General features: G+C 36.7%; 1 pseudogene; it reads right to left on the bottom strand.

The window, feature by feature from the left end:
• Positions 1–1,695: 1,695 nt before the first annotated feature.
• On the bottom strand, positions 1,696–3,598 carry LOC137248071 (putative nuclease HARBI1; annotated as a pseudogene).
• Between the last annotated feature and the right edge of the window lie 16,296 nt (positions 3,599–19,894).

Genomic DNA, 19,894 nt, shown 5'->3' with positions numbered 1-19,894 from the left:
GAGCTTATGGATGAACAATACCCCCAGTAATATTCTCCGATTTTCCAGAGTGGGTAAGTTAATAAGAAGAAGTCTACTTATGTATGGAGGAAGGTGGAGACTTGAGTCCCAATTAAGGCCGCGCAATGCAAATATCAAAAATTGCTTTTGAACTGACTCAAGACGCTTTATATGCTTTTGAGAAACAGGGGACCAAACGCATGAGCAATACTCCAGTATTGGACGAACCAGCGATGTGTAAAGAACCTTAGTGGGGTACGGATCATCGAACTCTTTAGCACATCTTTTAACAAATCCAAGTAAACCCAAAGCTTTGTTGGCTATAGATGAAATATGCATGTTAAAATTCAATTTCGGATCAAAAAGGACACCTAGATCATTTGCAATAGATATACGCTCCAAAGGCGTACCATCTATTACATAAGATTGCAACGCTGGCTTCACTCGGTCATATGCTTACATTTAGAGCAATTTAAAGCTAGTAAATTTGTTGTGCACCAACATTGGAACGAGTCCAAGTCGGCCTGAAGAAGATCCAAGGAACTCAAATCGGTAGGACAGTAAGTGTAGCAAAGTTTTACATCATCCGCATACATTATAGTATGGGAATATAATATTGTCTGTGTCAAGTCATTAATGAAAAGGGCAAAGAGCCACCATTATTCTGAAATTGATTGGGCTACAAAACTGCGTACTCAAAAATTTGCTAGACCCTCTGCTAAAAAAGGTGCAAATTTTGATGTCCGTTTTTCAAAGTTTAATTAATTCTTTGTAACTTTTGCAACTTTTGTTTAGGTGGCTTCTATTATAGATTTCGGAGCCACTGTTTGTATCTATACTTATTTTTAGTTTTTAATGATTCTTTATATATATACATAGTTTGAAAGTGAAAATTATAGACTGAATAAATATAAACAACAAACGATGGAGTTCTTAATTAAAAAAAATACTTATTTCAATGGTACTGCATTTTATTAAGATAACAGCGTCCTTAAAAGTATATGTAAATAAAGCAAAGTTTATAAAAGAAGTACTATTTAAATTTTAATATACGGTTACTCACAGAAATAAGTACACACTTGGTTTATTCTGATAAAAACTCATATTCAGTGGCTCCCAGCTTAATTAATAATTTTTATTAAATAATTTTCATTAAAAACATCGCAATTTCCCTTACGGAAACCAAATTTAAAAAAATTTCAAAGGTCAGGAGAGTTAATCAAAATTTGAAAAATCTCAAAATTTTTCCTGAATTTTGAGAATTATTTTCGGCGAGGGTGTTGAGCAATTTCTTCCATACATTGCATGAACAAAAAAAATTCTGAAAATTCCGGAAAATTTTTGGGCTTTTTCTAACTTGCACATTATTGTACTAAAATTTAATGGGCTACAAAACTGCATACTCAAAAATTTTCTCGAAACTCTGATACAAAATATCGAAAAATTTTGATGGCGATTTTTCAAATTTTGATTAACTCTCCTGACCTTTGAAATTTTTTTAAATTTGGTTTCCGTAAGGGAAATTGCGATATTTTTAATGAAAATTATTTAATAATAAAAATTAATAATTAAGCTATGAACCACTGAATATGAGTTTTTATCAGAATAAAGCAAGTGTGTACTTATTTCTGTAACTGTACATAATCCAATTGACATTTTACAAAATAGAGTTCATTTTCACTGTGCATACATATATTAAAGAAATGAAGCACTGTTTTGACAGGGAACTGACCCCGCGACAGAATTAACATAATCTTTCAGTACATTTCGTATATATTTCTCATAATCAGAGCCTCTTCCTCGGTAGGCACCTAGTTCACCTAACGAGCTTTCTTCCTGAACTGTTTGCCATTGTCCTGCTTCCCAATTCCCGTCGCTGGTCTCAAATCCAGAGAACATAGCTGGATTATACGTTTGCCGAGATTTATTTAAAAGGAAGTTATGCAGCAGGCAACATGCTGAAACAACTAATTGCGCACGATCAGGATGGCAAATTAAAACTTTCCTCAGGCAAAGCCACCTGGAACTCAAAATTCCAAACGCATTTTCAATGCAGCGTCTTGCCCTGCTCAACCTATAGTTATAAATCCTTTCTTCCGTAGAAAGGGGTTTGCCACCATATGGTTTTATAATTCGCTTGCATAGTGGAAATGCGTCATCCCCTACAATGAAATGCGGTATTTTTTTCCATCGATGAAGGTGTCCGGAGGAAAGTTACACTCGTCATTAAGGACACTTGAGCCAAACTTCGAATTTTTAACCACGTTGGAGTCACCTTCACTTCCATAAGCGCCAACATCGATGTAAGTAAATCTATAATTCGCATCGCATGCAGCCATTAATACAATTGAATGGAAACCCTGTAATTAAATAAATTAAAATCGTTTATTATTTTTGGTTAAATATGCAAATCTGAGGTAGTTTAGCATAAGCAATTCTATTTATATTTGAACTTGTGTTGAAGATACTCCAACTTTCCTAAACCTCCTCGTACTCCTTAGGTTGAAATGGCCGGTCCATGAGGACCTCACATAGACTCGTTTTCCTTAGAAGTTTAACATTCTATTTATAATTGTTGCTTCAAATCGGACAAAGGGCTTACCAAAAGAAATTAAAAAAATGTTATTTATATATAGATATTCCTTAAAATATCTTCCACTGGAATATCTGTAAAAGTTTATTCCTCAATGCTGGTACCTAAATTATGCTAGTCTTCCCAATGCTTTAAATTACGATAGAGGCGTATTCATAAGCAATATTAAGAAGGTACTTTAAACTAGTTGCAGCTTTTTTGACACATAGCCCATTGCAAATTATGTCAAAAAGCTGTTATATATATAGTACTTCAAGTACCTTCTTAATTCTGACTATTATTAGGACCCATAGTCTTTTATAGTAATTCGGAATGATACTATTCGATTGGAGAATCCTAAATGTGTTAACTCTACTACTCAAAGAATGAAATGTATTTAGGATTACCTATGTGTATGTGCAAAAACTTACTTTATAATTATAGAATAAGCTTCCAGAATTTGGTGGTGCTTTTATAGCGACATGTTTCCCATCAATGGCACCAACGCAGTTTGGGAAATTCCACTGCTTTTGAAAACCGCCAGCTACTTCCCGCAATGTGGCCTCTGTCCACTCTGGAATTTCCTGCTTCAGGGCACAGGAAATCGCCTTGCATACATCGGAAACGATTTTTCCAATATGCTGTTTGCTAATGCGGTAGCAAGAGGCGACATGACGCTGTAAAGTTCCAGCAGCCATGTATCTAAGAAAAGAAACCAATAAAATTTGATTTTTATCATTGTTTTAAAACCTTACTCTAGCACAATTGCTAATTTCGCTTTGGTGGGGATACCATCTTTTGGCCTCGTATTCGTTTTTGGCCGGAGGTGCGGCTGCAATAATTCGAAAAGTTCGTCGAAAATTTCCGGCGGCATACGGAAATTTTCAATGAACCTACTGCTGTCCATGTGCAAATGTTCGAAGTCACTCGCGAACCTGCCCTTTTCGTTCCTATCTTTCAGGTATGGGCTTACCCAATGCCTTGCCTTCTTGCGTCGTTTGCTTCTCTGCATTTCCTCTGCTTCTATGTATGCCATCATGGCTCCACAGCTTAGTAGATTCAAAAAATTTATCCTACAATAAAATTAAAATTTGTATGCAAAAATAATACATAATTGTGTGAAATTTTGTGTTACTTACTCGTCGTCCATCACTACAAAAAGTATAATTCAATAGCACACCAAAAAATCCGTAATTTTCTACAACAGCAGGTATAAAACTTAGAAAAAATTCGCGAGCTTTTATTGCAGTTTTATATTTTCATTTCTTTTGTTTATTTTATTATATTTACATTTCTTGTGTTTATGTGCTCTTCTTCTTGCTTGCTTGGCTATTCACCGTGGATTTTTAAACGTCAAAATTACTTCCATACTACTATTTTTCACGCAAGAAAAAAAGCAAAATTTTTCTTGAGCAATTACTTGTGATCCGCGTACCAAGCTTTAGGTGTAAAGTGCTCCATAAGAATTAATGTAAAAAATCTTTCGCGGGTAGTGGGTGCAACTCAGTGTGTCGTTCGTACAGTTATGCCTGGTTTTTCAATGTGAGTTTAAACTATAGTTATGTTGAATAGACTCGCACTTCGGCCGGTTAAGCTGAGATGAGCAGAAAAGTTTTTTGTTATCGAATAAAGTGGCATGTTCTAGGCAACTTTAACTGTAGTTTGAACTCGCACTGAAAAACGGAGCTTTAACGAGTAAAAAGAGAGAGAAGTGGGGTACCCAGGCAATGTTTTTCGGGTGTTTCAGGGTATTGTACCGTAAATTTATAAAGATGAAACAATTATTTATAAAAGGAGAAACTGTTCTTATTTTATATCTTAAAAATTTTGTAGGTCAAATAAGGTAAATGCACACGAGACGTAGCGTCATAGACGCGTACAAGATATGCCATCTAGTACGACTCCGGTACACCTCGATATCTGCACACGAAGCGTAGCTACAATAATAAAAAAAGGTCTTTAAATAATTTATAAATTAATTTATTTAGGCTATACTCCTCACTGAAACAAAATGGAATTAATAAGGAAAAGTTGAGTACACCCCCTTGTATTTCAACATTATGAGAAGCAACTTCACTTCTTCATGCCTCGGATTTTTAGTTTGGAACACTTCGTTTAAAATACTTTTTACATTTCTAAGTAATTACACAAATTTTGCATACCTACACAAAAATGGTAACAAACTTCTTGTTCCTTCTTTTTTGCAAGCGTATGTTTGCCTAGCGACCAGCAATGCTGTATGCCAAACTACATGAAGATGTTATGCTTTGTATCTTGCATGCAGCTAGTACCTCGTGTGTAGGTCTCCATTTAAATACACGTGCTTGACATCAAAGCGTACAGATTTCCTATGCAGCCTTAAGTACGCGTTAGTGAAGCTATTTCATATTTCATATTTCTTTATTCAGTCTATGATTTACAATAATCTTACAGACTAGATTAACAAAAATGTCTTATATATAAGTAAAAAGTATTAAAAAATTAACATAATATAGAGAATAACACATTTTTAAAACAAAAGCGTGATACGGAAAAATCAATACAATGATCATTGTTTAATGAGTTGATAGCAATTAGAGCGCGTGTGATCGGCCCATTTAGAGCATAACTAAACTTAAACTGATCAATAGAAAACATGTTGTGTTGCTGCAAATTCCGTAATGGAACGTAAAAGTTCAAAGACTCCAAAAGCATGGGACAATCGATATTGCCATTAATAATGTCGTAAATAAATATTATCGATAAGATAAGCCTTCTACTCCCTAACGTATGCAGATTTATTAGCTTACACCTTCAGATATATGAGGGGTGGGGCAAATCAAATATTATATCAGATAAACAGTATTTCATAAATATGTTTTATACACGTCGGCGTGTGTATTTCTCTAAAATAAACATGTATGTTTATGACTTCAATACCCGATGGGTATATGTGTGGGCCGCCCTTTGCATCATTGAGCAAACTTCTTTTGGTACGTGCACGCATATATCCCAGTAATCGAGTAAGTTGCCGCAAGATCGCTTGATTTCTGCTTTTCGGTACGGGATATTGTGACGCAACGCTGCCTCTGGTGCACTTTTCAATCCTTAATAGGAGTATTATAAACTGGTATGGTGGTGAGGGGTGTATAACTTAATCCCGACTTACAAAATCCCGAAACACTAAATCCCGAAACACATAATCCCGACACGACCAAATCCTGACATCTCATAATCCCGACTTTAACATTTTTATATATTCTGTCAGTAGTTTTGAATAAGTGATAAAACGATACCATAAAAAATACACATCTTCGTTATTTTTCTATTATTTAGGCACCCCTTTTACTTGGCGGCCACCGTGGTGTGATGGTATCGTGCTCCGCCTATCACACCGTATGCCCTGGGTTCAACTCCCGAGCAAAGCAACATCAAAATTTTAGAAATAAGGTTTTTCAATTAGAAGAACATTTTTCTAAGCGGGGTCGCCCCTCGGCAGTGACTGGCAAGCGCTCCGAGTGTATTTCTGCCATGAAAAGCTCTCAGTGAAAACTCATCTGCCTTGCAGATGCCGTTCGGAGTCGGCATAAAACAAGTAGGTCCCGTCCGGCCAAATTGTAGGGAAAATCAAGAGGAGCACGACGCAAATTGGAAGAGAAGCTCGGCCTTAGATCTCTTCGGAGGTTACCGCGACTTACATTTATTATTTTATTTTTACGTAGGCTACCTTCGGCCGCGACTCATAAAGATAATCCTTAGCCGATCCAATCCGGCTGCGCCATGCACAGTAAATCTGCGTAGGTCACCTTTCTGCATAGGCGGCCTTCGGCCGCGCTTATAAAAAATAACCCTGGATTACACCATGCCTAGTCCGGGTGTGTGGTATAATCGTGGCTACCGCCACGGTGATGCCCTTCTGCGTAGGCGGCCTTCGGCCGCACTTTGAACAAATAACCCTTACCCGATCCAACACCGGCTACGCGATCCATAGTATATCTGCGTAGAATACTTTACTGCGTAGGCGGCCTTCGGGCGCGCTTCATAAAAATATCCCTTAGACGATCCAACACCGACTACGCGATCTACAGTATTTCTGCGTAGGCGGCCCTCTTTGATTGCACTGGCTATTGCATGTCGCATAAATTGTTACTAGTGTTACACTGTACCCTAAATCACTGTATATAACTTTATAATTTTAAATACGGTTTTAATATAAATACTTATCACAAAAGTGCCATTACTTCAAAAGTTCTCGAAATAAATAAAACCATCCCGGAATGTCCCCCAAATGATCCCGAGGGAGTCCCCAAAACCATCCCGGAATGTCCTCCAAATGACCCCGAGGGAGTCCCGAAAACATTCCGGAGCGACCACTATATGACGCCGGGACGACCCGATGGAGTCCCCAAACCCATCCCAGAATGTACACCAAATGAACCCGAGGGAGTACCCAAAACTATTCCGGAATGACCCCCAAATTACCCCGAGGGAGTCCCCAAAAAGATCCCGGAATGACCCCCAAATGACCCCGTGGGAGTCCCCAAAACCATCCCAGAATGTCCCCAAATTACCCCGGGAGAACTCCGAGGGGTCTCAAACACCATCCCGAAATTACCCCCAAAAACCCCAGGAGGATCTTCCCACAATAATAGCAAAAGTAATAAATGTTCTTCCATTTTCTCTCGATCGCACAATAACAGAATTCTAATTTAAATTTATCCGTATAAATTAAATTATCAAGAGCGTTTGACTTATTGACAATTTGTCAGCGAAAAAGCTTTTTATTTTTATATAGAATAGCAATTACTTGAAAAATTGTCAAACTTGACAAATAAACAAGATGGTGAATTTGTTAAGTGCACAGAATAAGGCCGTAAATGTGTTGAAAAAAATGTAAGTCAAAACTTCATTATTTTTCAAAATAAATTAAAAATCCGTTTATGTGTGAATCACTTTTGATTGATTGTGTTCCAAATATGAACCAAATCGGACCACAAATAAGATTTTTTGAATATCTCGATCCTTGCGCCACTTAGCGGCGATTTTTTCCCTATTATTGCATTGTCATAGGGTTCTGAACTATATTCCAAGTTTCAAGCTTATAGCTTATCGGGAAGTTACTTAAATTTCAATTACAAAATTCGTTCACAACGGCCGTGCATGCGTCCTGCCTGTCAAGTCAAGCGAAATATAACCGTTTAATAATATGACAGATGTGGCGGCTACACCGCCGCACTATGGAAAATCGTAGAACAACTGTTAATTAAAAATAGTTTTTTCGATGTCGCTACTGGCATGCTTTTTTTAATTCACTCAATAGTTTAAAGACAAAACTAGACTATAACATCGAAAAATTATACATATTATATGAAATAATTTTTTTACAATATCACAAACTTTAAGTTTTGACGGACGTCCATGTTAAGCCCATTCCCTTCATCACTTTCAAATTTATTTTAATGTTATACGTTACATGAGAAGGTATGATGTATTATATATTTCTGGAAACCTCGTTTTTTGAAGAATATGAAACAACTAATATCTTTTTAAACGGTTTTATTTAGGTTGACTTGACAGGCTGCACGCCCGGCCGGCCGGCCGTTGTGATCGAATCTTGTAATTAAAATTTAAGTAACTTCCCGATAAGCTATAAGCTTGAAACTTGGAATGTAGTTCAGAACCCGATGACAATGCAATAATAAGAAAAAAATGCCGCTAGGTGGCGCAAGGATCGAGATATTCACAAAAATTGTATTTGTGGTCCGATTTGATTTGGTCCATATTTGGAACACATAATACATATATGAATAGAAAGCGACCTATGATGCCCGATTTGGCTCATATTTGGAACAAATATTGCATACAGTCCGGTAGAAGTGACATCAAAATATTTTGGAGTTGGAGGAGGGACAAGCATATGTGGCGCAGAGTCGAGTAAAGTCTTTGGAAGGATTATGTATTGGGGACTTAGGTTGTAACAAATTGTCAGGAAAGAGTCCTTGTAATAATGAGTCACTAAATGAAATAAATAGAATGAGAAGTAATAGGCAATTAAATAAAGACTAAAAACTTGAAAATAAAATAATTAAAAAAATGTTTAAGTTAAACGGTTTTACTTCTACTTACATGAAGTAATAATAATACGAAAAGCTAGAAAATAATAAGGTAGGTCCTAGGTACTAGTCATCACACTCCTTATCAATCTAGGGCATTGATCAGACAATTAAATAAAAGCGTTGGACGCGTCATATTTCTATTGATAGTCATAAGTAAAACCAACTGAACCTTAATCAGGTTATGCTACGCCTCACATTTTAGAAATTTCACGCGCCCAACGCTTTTATTTAATTGTCTGATCAATGCCCTAGATTGATAATGAGTGTGATGACTAGTACCTAGGACCTACCTAATTATTTTCTAGCTTTTCGTATTATTATTACTTCATGTAAGTATTGTTTTCAATAAAACCGTTTAACTTAAAAATTTTTTTTTAATTATTTTATTTATTAATATTATGTTTATGTTAATTATGTATAATTGCAAAAGAAAATATGGTCAAAAAACGTTACAGGAAAAGGTGTGATGTATTATATATTTCTGGAAACCTCGTTTTTTGAAGAATATGAAACAACTAATATGTCTTTAATATTATGTTTATGTTATTTATGTATAATTCCAAAATAAAATATGGTGAAAAAACGTTACAGGAAAAGGTGTGATGTATTATATATTTCTGGAAACCTCGTTTTTTGAAGAATATGAAACAACTAATATGTTTTTAATATTATGTTTTTGTTAATTATGTATAATTGCAAAATAAAATATGATGAAAAAAGTTTTTTTAAAGTTCATCGAGACTTTTGACAGTTGCCCACGTTTACCCACGCTTTACATTTTATGTTGATTTATAGCCTAGCTATCCACAAACATAATCAAATAAAAAAAACTGCGAAATTTGAGATTTTCGTAGTAACTATTAAAAATGTGATAAAAGTCAGAAAACGGAAAACCTCTCGCTATCTATTGGGGTTTTAAATGTTGCTGTGTACATCAATAGTTTGCGGCAAGTTTTGTAATTTTTCATTGATATTAGGAAGTTTATCTCTTTTGCACTCATGTTGCGTGTGAAAATATTAATAAACAAGTTGCACACTAGAGAACAGCGCTGAATGATTCTTCTTTCTTCTCAATAAAAATCCCAGTTTTCTCGAGTGACCGTGAGGGTTGAATACAGCTTTAAACAATAAAAAAAAAGTAAAGCATTATCTTTTCAAACATCACAACAAAAACACTAAATGCTGTTTTACCTAAATTTTTCAATTTCAGTGGGCGCAATTATATTATTACTATGTAAAATACCTGTTTTTTATCAATAAAAATTCCAGTTCTCCGGTGTGACATTGAGCGTTGAATCCTACTTTAAACAATAAAAAAGTAAAACAATAAGTGCAGTTTTGCATAATATACCTACAATCCGAAACTTTGTTGACGGAGTACTTATGAATGTACACCTTAGGTAGGAAACTAACGAGGTTATAGCGGAATTTCCAAAATACCCTTTGTTTCAACGCACTACCCTCATATTTCATATTAGTATATAAACAGAACAAAATAATAGTGAATTAACAGAAGTGTAATTGTTACGAATACAAATAACTCCGTGTTTTGTTGTCCCTTTAAATGTCTACTTTCAAGTGTTTTAAAAGTGAAATAATACTTTCGTATATCGAAGGAGGAAAATCATTGGAGGCATTATCAGCAGGTTTAAAAGAAAATTATCATGTATCTGAAGACAACTTATGTTTCATTCTCAGTGATTTTCAAACATATATTATTCATACTTTTAATAAACGATGGCAGAAGCTTCACGGAAAAAGGATACATTTTTAATGAAAAACAGTAATTGGTTAGAATCAGAATATTCAGTAACTTTACCGAAACCTGAAGACGTTACAACCGACTCCACACCATCTACTTCTTCTGGAAAACGTGGGAGACCGTGCGCATCTTATACAGATTTGTCAGAATCCAGTAAAAGAAGACAAAATTCAATGTTACTTAATTAATATGGATTTGGACACGTCTTTAATGCATATCTTCAAGAATTACGTTCGATAGGAGAAGGAATAGAAGCTAAACTTGTGGAAACATTAAGGTTTGCTGACAGTGAAAATAAGACCTTATTCTCGAGTCTCATAGAAAACGCAAAGCAGACAAAAATGTTTACGCATTGAGCGTATTTAATGACTTGAATTTAACGAAAGCACAATATTTGTACTACGGGACAAATGAACGAATTGACTAAAGTGACTACTAGGCCTGAAAATGAAGATTCCTATTATTATGGACTGTCTACTTTACTCGCCTGGATTCGTTGTATGGAAATGATTTTACATATTGCCTATAATCTGTCTTTCAAAACATGGTGAGCCACAAGCGAAGAAAAGAAACGGCTAAAGCAAGAGAAGAAAACCCTGGTACAAAGGCATTTCCGTGAAGAGCTAGGATTGATCATCGACAAACCAAGGCAAGTAAGTGGTAATACTAATGACGGTAATACTTTCAGAAGAATTTTTCACAATGCATGCTGCTCTGTTGAAATTACAGGAGTGGATATAAATTTGATTAAACGACTTTACATAATTCTGCAATGATAAATGCTGAAAAATTGTGTAGTTATGCTGTGGAGACTGCCAGGATCTATGTGAGCAATTATGAATAACACTACATGCCATCTTCAGATCACAACATTTTGATTCATGGAGAAAGTGCCATAAAGCATTTTGCAGTACTTCCTATTGGTCAACTTTCGGAAGATACACAAGAATCCGGTTATAAGGATTATACAATATTTCGTTTACATCATGCTAGAAAATGATCAAAATCCGCTACAAACGAGGACGTATTTCATACTCTTCTTTATATTTCAGATCCTTGCATAACCAGCATTAAAAAACTGGATACTAAAAACATGAAGGAACTTGATGAAAACAACTTAGATCTTTTGAAACTGAACAAATTAATTTTAGATCCCGAAGTTCATCAGTTATAAATAACGTAATAAACATATCGTTAGCTTAATGTGAAGATGTGCTAAGTCAACTTTTACGAATTTTACAGGAGACGAAAAAAAAATGAATAACTTTTTTCAAATTTGTGAATGAGGATACCTTACTTGCAATGCTTTCGAGTGTAGAAGCTTTGAAAAAGATAAATAAAAATCATATATGCCAACCGAGCAGCTCTTTTATGACTTAGCACATTTTCCGCACTCAAAATAAATTTTTTCTCCTGACTTACCACTTTTTACTCAATATGTTTCCCCATCACTCCTCACATTTAATGATTGAAATAAAACACTAAAAATATATATTTCACAAAAAATACTATTTATTTGTCAAACTATTTCTAACGGTTCTGATCTGGACTCTTTTGCCAGATGGTGCGCAGACAATAATTTATATTTAAATTTAAACAAATGCTGTATTGTGTCTGATTGCAAAAAGACAACTGTCTACAAACTAAATGCTAAGTCTCTTAATCGTGTTATTAAGAGAGTAAAGACTTGGGCGGGGTATAATTTTTGATTCCAAACTCTCTTTTTCTAGTCACATTGACTTCGTTGTATCAAAATTTGTTGCAATGGTTGGGTTTAGTATTTAGTATTTAATAACTGAGAGATATTTTTGCCTGCTCGAGTTCAAATGTCGATTTTATAATAAAAACAACAAAGTTTTAATTTTCTGTTCCGATATATTTCGATTACAACCTTCGGTAATCATCATCAAGGGAACTATAACAAATACAATATTATTTATAATACCAACTTAAAATATTGACAATAAGATAATTACATAAATTTTGTTTTATACGTCCGTTTTGTTTGACGCGGAGCCTTCTACTGTCGATTTGTTAGTTAATAAATGTCTAAATATGTGGGCGGAGCCATCAACATCGGTTTTAGTCGTATGTTAGGTGGTGTGTTAATTATATGCAGCATTTCCAATGTGAAGCGCTTGCTGTAGTTTGACTCTTGCTGGAGAATATTTACATTGTTTAAATTGGTAGAGTGGCCGCTACTCGCACATTTTAAAGCTGTTTTATAAGTATTTGACTGTGGATTTTGTTTAAAGTCTGACTTGTGCTGTGCTAGTTTTGTTTTAATTTTGACTTGCTCGTCCCTACGTAGACGCGATCACGTGATTCGCCTTCATTGCCCTTACATGGTTTTTTACACACAACATTGCTCTTTTCCGTGTGATATATTTTACCTTTCGTATTGTTAAAAATATTTTTAATGTGTTTTTCGGTTTATGAGCTATTTTATACTTTTTTTTATTGTAGCAGTCAAACTTTGCTAAACGCTCTGAAATTGCGAACGTAGGTTATAGACTTGAAAATCGTAGGTTTTTTGTTTCGTTTTGTTGACTGCTGTTATTTATATTTCTTATTAATGTCTTTATAAGGTTTTCGGGAAAATCATTTTTCTTTAATAAAGTGAAACTTTCTTTTTTGGTTTCCTTGTGGTAACTTTTATCTGATATATCCAACATTCTTCGTATACAGCCTTTCGCTGTATTAATTATCATAGACTTCGGGTGTTTTGAATTGAAGTTAATGATTCGGCCTGATGCTGTTGGTTTTTGATACCACTTTGTTTTTAATTGATTTCCGCGTTTTATCATGATGGAGTCTGGAGTTTCATCGTTTTCAAGTTCTATTATAAATTTAATATTATTATCAAACGAAGAGTCAAACTACAGCAAGGGCCTCACATTGGAAATGCTGCATATAATTAACATACCACCCAACATACGACTAAATTGCAAAACCGATGTTGACGACTCCGCCCACATATTTAGACATTTATTAACTAACAAATCGACAGTACAAAGCTCCGCGTCAAACAGAACGGACGTATAAAACAAAATGTATGTAATTATTTTATTGTCAATATTTTAAGTTGGTATTATAAATAATGTTGTATTTGTTATATTTGTTATAGTTCCCTTGATGACCGAAGGTTGCAATTGAAATATATCTTAACACAAAATTAAAACTTTGTTGCTTGTATTATAAAATCAACATTTCACCTCGAGCCGGCAAAACCCTCTCTTAGTTACTAAATAAATTAATTTATGTTTTTTTCAAAATTTTTTTTGCTAATTGAAGCGAAGGTTCGTGTGCAGATATTAAAGCGAAGCGGCATCGTAGCTAGTTGATATATCTCGAACGCGTCTATGACGCTACGTCTCGTTGATATCAAGTAAAAAAAAAAAACAAAAGGTTTAAGCCTTTTAAAATAAAATTTTTAACCGAATATCCAATCAAAGGTGCCTGGGATTGTTTTTAAAAATGTATAGTCCATAATGCCTGTATGTATACTTAAGCCATATTTAATAAAAAATATATACATATATCGTTAAAAACAAAAAACACGTGTACTGTGTTCTATCTAAACAGTTTTTCCTTTTGTTTTGTTGATTTTCCGATTTTTCCTTTTTAAAATAATTTTTTCACCTTTATAAATTTACCGCACAACACTCTGAAACACCCACCCGCAAATCGTACCACCATTGTCTTCTTACTGGTTAATTCCCGGTTTTTCAGTGCGAGTTTAAAGCCCGAGTTAAAGTTGACATAGTCATAACGCCATTGGGATAACCATATTTTTACTTATCCATATCAAATTGGCATCAGTTACTGGTATCTTAACCTAAAAATCGTTAAAATTTCATAAAAATTAAGAAAACGCAAAAAATTACATACATATATCGCAAAAAATATGTCTCTTGGTTAAAACAATAAATAAAATCTAAAAAAAGTTAATAAATTCTCCAACTCAAATATTTTTAGGTTATGGATATGGCGAAAAACCAAAAACCAATTGGTTGGCCATGATATGGTTATATCTTTAGCGTTATGGTATGGCACCATTAATCCTTTACATTGATTTCCATAAGGTTGGTTCGATAAGTTGGTGACTTAACCAAAACCAGATAAAACAAATGATCAAACCAACCTTATACTGTTTTCACACAGAAACTTAATGATCTCATTTCACCTGCTAACGAAATCGTAAATTTTTTGCTTTCACACAGAAGTAACTGCTCGATTAGTATGAAGGATGAGACAAACAATCATGGCGGAACGATACAAGGTGGGAGCATGGTGACATACCTACAAACAAAAAAAATTCCATGTACTTGTAAACTCGATGGACAAATGTCAAAATCGTACTGCGCCGGTAGTTGATGTATCAAATCAAATAAAAAAGGTTATAATCAGCTGTTCGATGCGGCCACCTTGTATCGTTCCGCCATGCAGACAATGACATTTGCTTTGAAAACTAAGAAACGGAAACGGAAGCGGAACGCTGCCAACAGAGTTGCATTGTGCTTTTGACTTCATTAGGCATTCGATTAGCTACTAATGAAATAATAATAGATTCGAATTTTGTAGGGAAGATTGAGCTCAATAAGCGTCTTAATGTAGAAAATTGCCTTTATTATTCAATAAGCCGTCTGTGTGAAATTAGTATTATGGAAATCAATGTAATCGATTAATGGTGCCATACAATAACACTAAAGCCATAACCATATCATATCCAACCAATTGTTTTTTGGTTTTTCGCCATATCCATAACCTAAAAATATTTGAGTTGGAGAACTTATTAACTTTTTGTAGATTTTGTTTATTGTTTTGGATAGATTTTGATTGAGAGACTTATTTTTGTGGTATATATTTGTAATTTTTGCGTTTTCTTCATTTTTAAGAAGATTTGACGATTTTTAGGTTAAGGCACAAATAACTGATGTCAATTTGATATGGATAAGTGGTTATGACTATGGCGTTATGGCTATGTCAACTTTAACTTGGGCTTTATCTGGTTATGGTTAAGTCCCCAATAACTGGCCCTTTAACTGCAGTTAAAGTTGTCTAGAGTTTAACTTTGAAACTTTGTTCGATAACATACCATTTTTCTGCTTATCTTAGCATAACCGGCCGAAGTGTCAGTGTAAAGTCTAGCCAACTTTAACTTGTTACGGAAGATGTGACCTGACCCTTACCAATGCGAACTAAAGAAAAATTTCAAAATTTAATACAACCATGCGTGGTTGAAAAATCGGGCAACCCTGTCTAATGTCAAACTAGGGTAAGTGGACAACGCAGCCAATTTCGCGTTTTCCCTGCCTCCGTCCTTTTCATCACAAAGAATCAAGCAGAAAACACTGGAAAACTTATCGGAAAACATCCAGAGCCAGCAATCTCTCGCTGAACAACATCAAAATTAAGTACAGATGTGAGCACACGCCAACGTCCACGCGAACATCAAACAAGTGCTCAATAATAAGCGTACTCTCCAAAAGCGGACCGCAACACGAAAATATCAAGCGAGTTTCTTCGAAAGCAACGTTCACGAAAGCGCACCAACCATAGTGTACAAGTACAAGTGTGTTGACTTCTTTCTGACAGGCGCTCGCTTAAGGGAGCACAACGGGAAAATCTGGGTTGCCATTGTTGTTTGGGTTGAAAACGGTCAATTAGGGTCCTGTGCAGAGACGTAAAAGATTGAAACAGGGTTTATGTAGTCACAAAAGTATTGTTCCTGTTCCACAGCATTTTTGTTTTATATCATGGCCAAAAGTGTTCAGTTGATAGTTATTGATTTTCATTAAAAGTTTAATTTATTACGGAGGGTAACCCCTTTAAGTGTAAAAAGCAGAGAAAACGTAGAGTTTTTCAAATTATTGTGAAAAACTTTTTATTTCTAATTTCTGTACCCAAGTTCACTATATTGTTTGCACTTACAGCACCATTTTATTTGCAGGAGACTTTCACAGCTACAAAAATTAAGGCGGATTTACACAAACGCTTTGCTTGTGTTGCATTATTAATTCATCTGTCGTGCGAGGTAGGTAGGTAGGTTGAACTGGCCGGTCCATGAGGACCTCACATAGACTTATTGAGTCCGTAGTGTTACCAGAAGTTTGTTTTAACGACCAAACTGAAAAACCCTATCAAAAACCAGGACTTATGTTATAAAATAACTCCGTCCTCTTGGCAAATACTAGAAGCTTCCTAGGACTTAAACCACTTGCTACTTCTAGATCTGACAGCTGTATCACTCCTAATAGCTGGAGTCTTAGCCTGGAAAGTGCAGGGCACGAGCACAGAACGTGCTCGATCGTTTCCTCCTCCAACCCGCACTTCCTACGTCTGCTATCACTGACCAAGCCTAGTTTAAAGGCATGTGACGCCAGAAGGCAGTGTCCAGTCAGAATACCCGTCATGAGTCTACAGTCCTCTCTTTTTAATGATAGGAGTAACTGTGTTAGTCTAAGGTTGTAAGACCTACACATAATCTTCGACACTTTACAGCCCCGCGCTTGAACCTGCGCCTTTCCCGCTTGGTCGATCATGTGCACCTCTCGCCTTCGCTTAATCTCGCCCAATCTAATTGGGACATCTACGGAGCAAGCTTCAAGGGATGCGCCCTTTTTAGCTAGTTTGTCCGCTTTTTCATTCCCATCTATTCCCATATGCCCTGGGACCCAATATAGATGTATGCTTCTCCCTGTCCCATTCTCCCCAGAGACTGCTTACACTCTAACACGCATTTAGATGCTGTGCTATGCGAGATTATTGCCTTAATTGCTGCTTGACTGTCAATATAAAGTTAGCACGGTTGCAGCTTAAGCTATTCTCTTCCAGGGGTTCTACTGCTTTGGTTACGGCTAATATTTCTGCTTGGAAAACGCTACAGTAATCCGGCAGCTTGTAGGATCTGCTTATTTCCGGATCAGCGCAGTATATCGCAGACCCTACTCCTTCCACTACTTTGGAACCATCGGTGTACACATGTATCGCCTCGTCCGCCAATTTGCGCACCCTTGCGCCAACCTTCCGTCTCTATTGTGGCCTTAAGATCTCCCTCGAACCGCAGATAGGAAATCATGTAGTCTGTTCGTCTTGTGATTGATGACGCTATACTACTATGGCCATATGGTCGGCGCTCAAGCTGCTCCGAAGCACCGAGCCTGGTTGCGGTCGCTAACGCTTTGTTCTTTGCTACCAGGTCTACGGGTGGGATGTGCAAAATGGCATAAAGTGCAGCCGTCGGGGTTGTTTTCAGGGCTCCCGTAATGCTAAGCATCGATAGTCTGCATACCCCCTCTAATTATTTGAGGTATGTTTTTTTTTATGTGGCTTTCTACGAAACAAGAACTCCATAGTATAGAATAGGGCTTACAATCGCTGTAAAAACCCATTGAGAAAGAGAGGGCGATAAGTCCCACGTACACCCCAGCATTCTTTTACATGCATAGAGTGCCGTTGAGGCCTTCATCACCCTCTCCTCGACGTTGAGCTTCCATGACAGCTTACTGTCTAGGATGATTCCTAGATATTTTGTGCAAGGTTTCTCCTGTAAGGTCACCCCTCCTAACTTAGGCCTGGTCCAATTTGGGACCTTGTACCTCTTTGTAAACAAGACCATATCCGTCTTCTCCGCATTGACTTTCAACCCGACATTAGATACGCAGGTATGAATATCCCGAAGCGCCCGATCCATCAAAGAACTAATCGTTGGAAGACACTTTCCACTTATGACAATTGCAACATCATCTGCGAAAGCCATAAGTTTTACGGGTCCCTCATCGAATCGCCTGAGCAGTTTGTTGATGACCAGCGTCCACAGCAGAGGTGATAGCACCCCTCCCTGCGGCGTGCCCCTGTCCACTGATTTCGTGGCCTCGTACAATCCCCATTGTTATGTAATTTGTTTGCAATTTAACATGCAGCCGATCCATCTGATTAAGGCAGGATGTACTTTAATGTAATTAAGACCATCCATAATCGCCCATTTTGCAACATTATTGAAAGCCCCGGTAATGTCCAAGAAGCATACTAGAGCATACTCCTTATATTCCAGGGATTTCTCTATGCTTATTGCCACCCTATGCAATGCGGTGTCTACCGACTTGCCTTTGGTGTACGCATGCTGTGCTGTGGAGAGCAGCTTTTCATCCACGTTGGACTTTATGTACACATCTATCAGCCTCTCAAAGGTTTTGAGCAGAAATGATGTTAAGCTTATGGGTCTATAGTCTTTGGGATACACGTGACCGATCTTCCCCGCCTTTAGTAGAAAAGCTACACGAGCAGTTCTCCAAAAGTGCGGTACATGATTCAGTCTTATGCACCCATCGAATATTATTTTAAGCCATTCCCCGACCGCCCTACTTGAGACTTGTAGCATGGCCGGGAATATACCATCTGGGCCCGGCGATTTAAACTTAGAAAACGTCTTCACTGCCCACTCGATATTGGTATCGGTCACCAAGCCCGGCACTACTAGCTCCGTGATCGAAGTGTGAGTGATGTCTGCTAGCTCTTCTAAACCGTCTCCCGGTGGGAAATGTGTATCGAGAAGCACCTCAAGGGATTCATCACTATTACGTGACCATTCCCCGTTCTCTTTCTTTATTAGTCCCTGGGTATGTTTCCCTTTTCGTATGTGTTTTTATCTGTTTTTAATTTATTTTTTATATGGATTTAGTAAACTCAATTTATTTTGTATTTGTATGTAATTTAACCTATTTTGTATTTTGTTGTTTGTAACAGATTTAACCAATAAAGAAATACCCCTGATGATGCTAAAAAGTTATTAGCGAAACTTTGGGCTAGAAAAGTGGAATAATGTAATTTTATTTCGCACTTTAAAAAAACTTACACCGGAAAAGCCTAATACTATACCTTTAGACAAAACTTGGCTTCTGTGGTGCTTTTCAAAAAGCGTTAGATTTTACCAGCATTGTAGACTAAAAACTATAAAGCAACGAAATAAACAATATCAACTAACGCTTCCCAAGGCAGTCGGTTCTATGTACCGGAGCGACTCGGGATTTTTCCCGACCAAGGAATGTCATTTCAGTGTAACCCCATTAAATTTGTTGCGTCCCTCCCACAAATTGTCATCCTCCCAGCAGCTCCTTGCAGCAGGACTGTTCCATATTCTCTTGCTCCGGGAAGGTATTGAATCCAATCCGGGTCCGTCTCCTGACCCCGGTCCTGAGAAATGGTTTTGCTGCATCTGCCGGAAAAGAATCTTTTTAGGACGGTCATACTCTGGTCAGTGTGTCTCGTGCAAGGGATGGTTGCATCGGACAGGTTGTTCTGGGCTTGATCCCAAAACCCGACGTCCACGTAACTTTTATAAATCTTTTGTGGCTCCTTGCTGTTCACGCCCAAGGACGTCCCGTAGTCTACGCCTAAGCGCCCCCCCACTACCTTCCAGCAGCTCCTGTCTTGGGTGGTGCCACTTTCCTAGTTATTCTGGTC

Source organism: Eurosta solidaginis, chromosome 4 (genome assembly GCF_040869045.1).
Source record: "Eurosta solidaginis isolate ZX-2024a chromosome 4, ASM4086904v1, whole genome shotgun sequence".
NCBI classification, from domain to species: Eukaryota; Metazoa; Arthropoda; class Insecta; order Diptera; family Tephritidae; genus Eurosta; species Eurosta solidaginis.
This window is presented reverse-complemented; position numbering and strand designations above follow the sequence as displayed.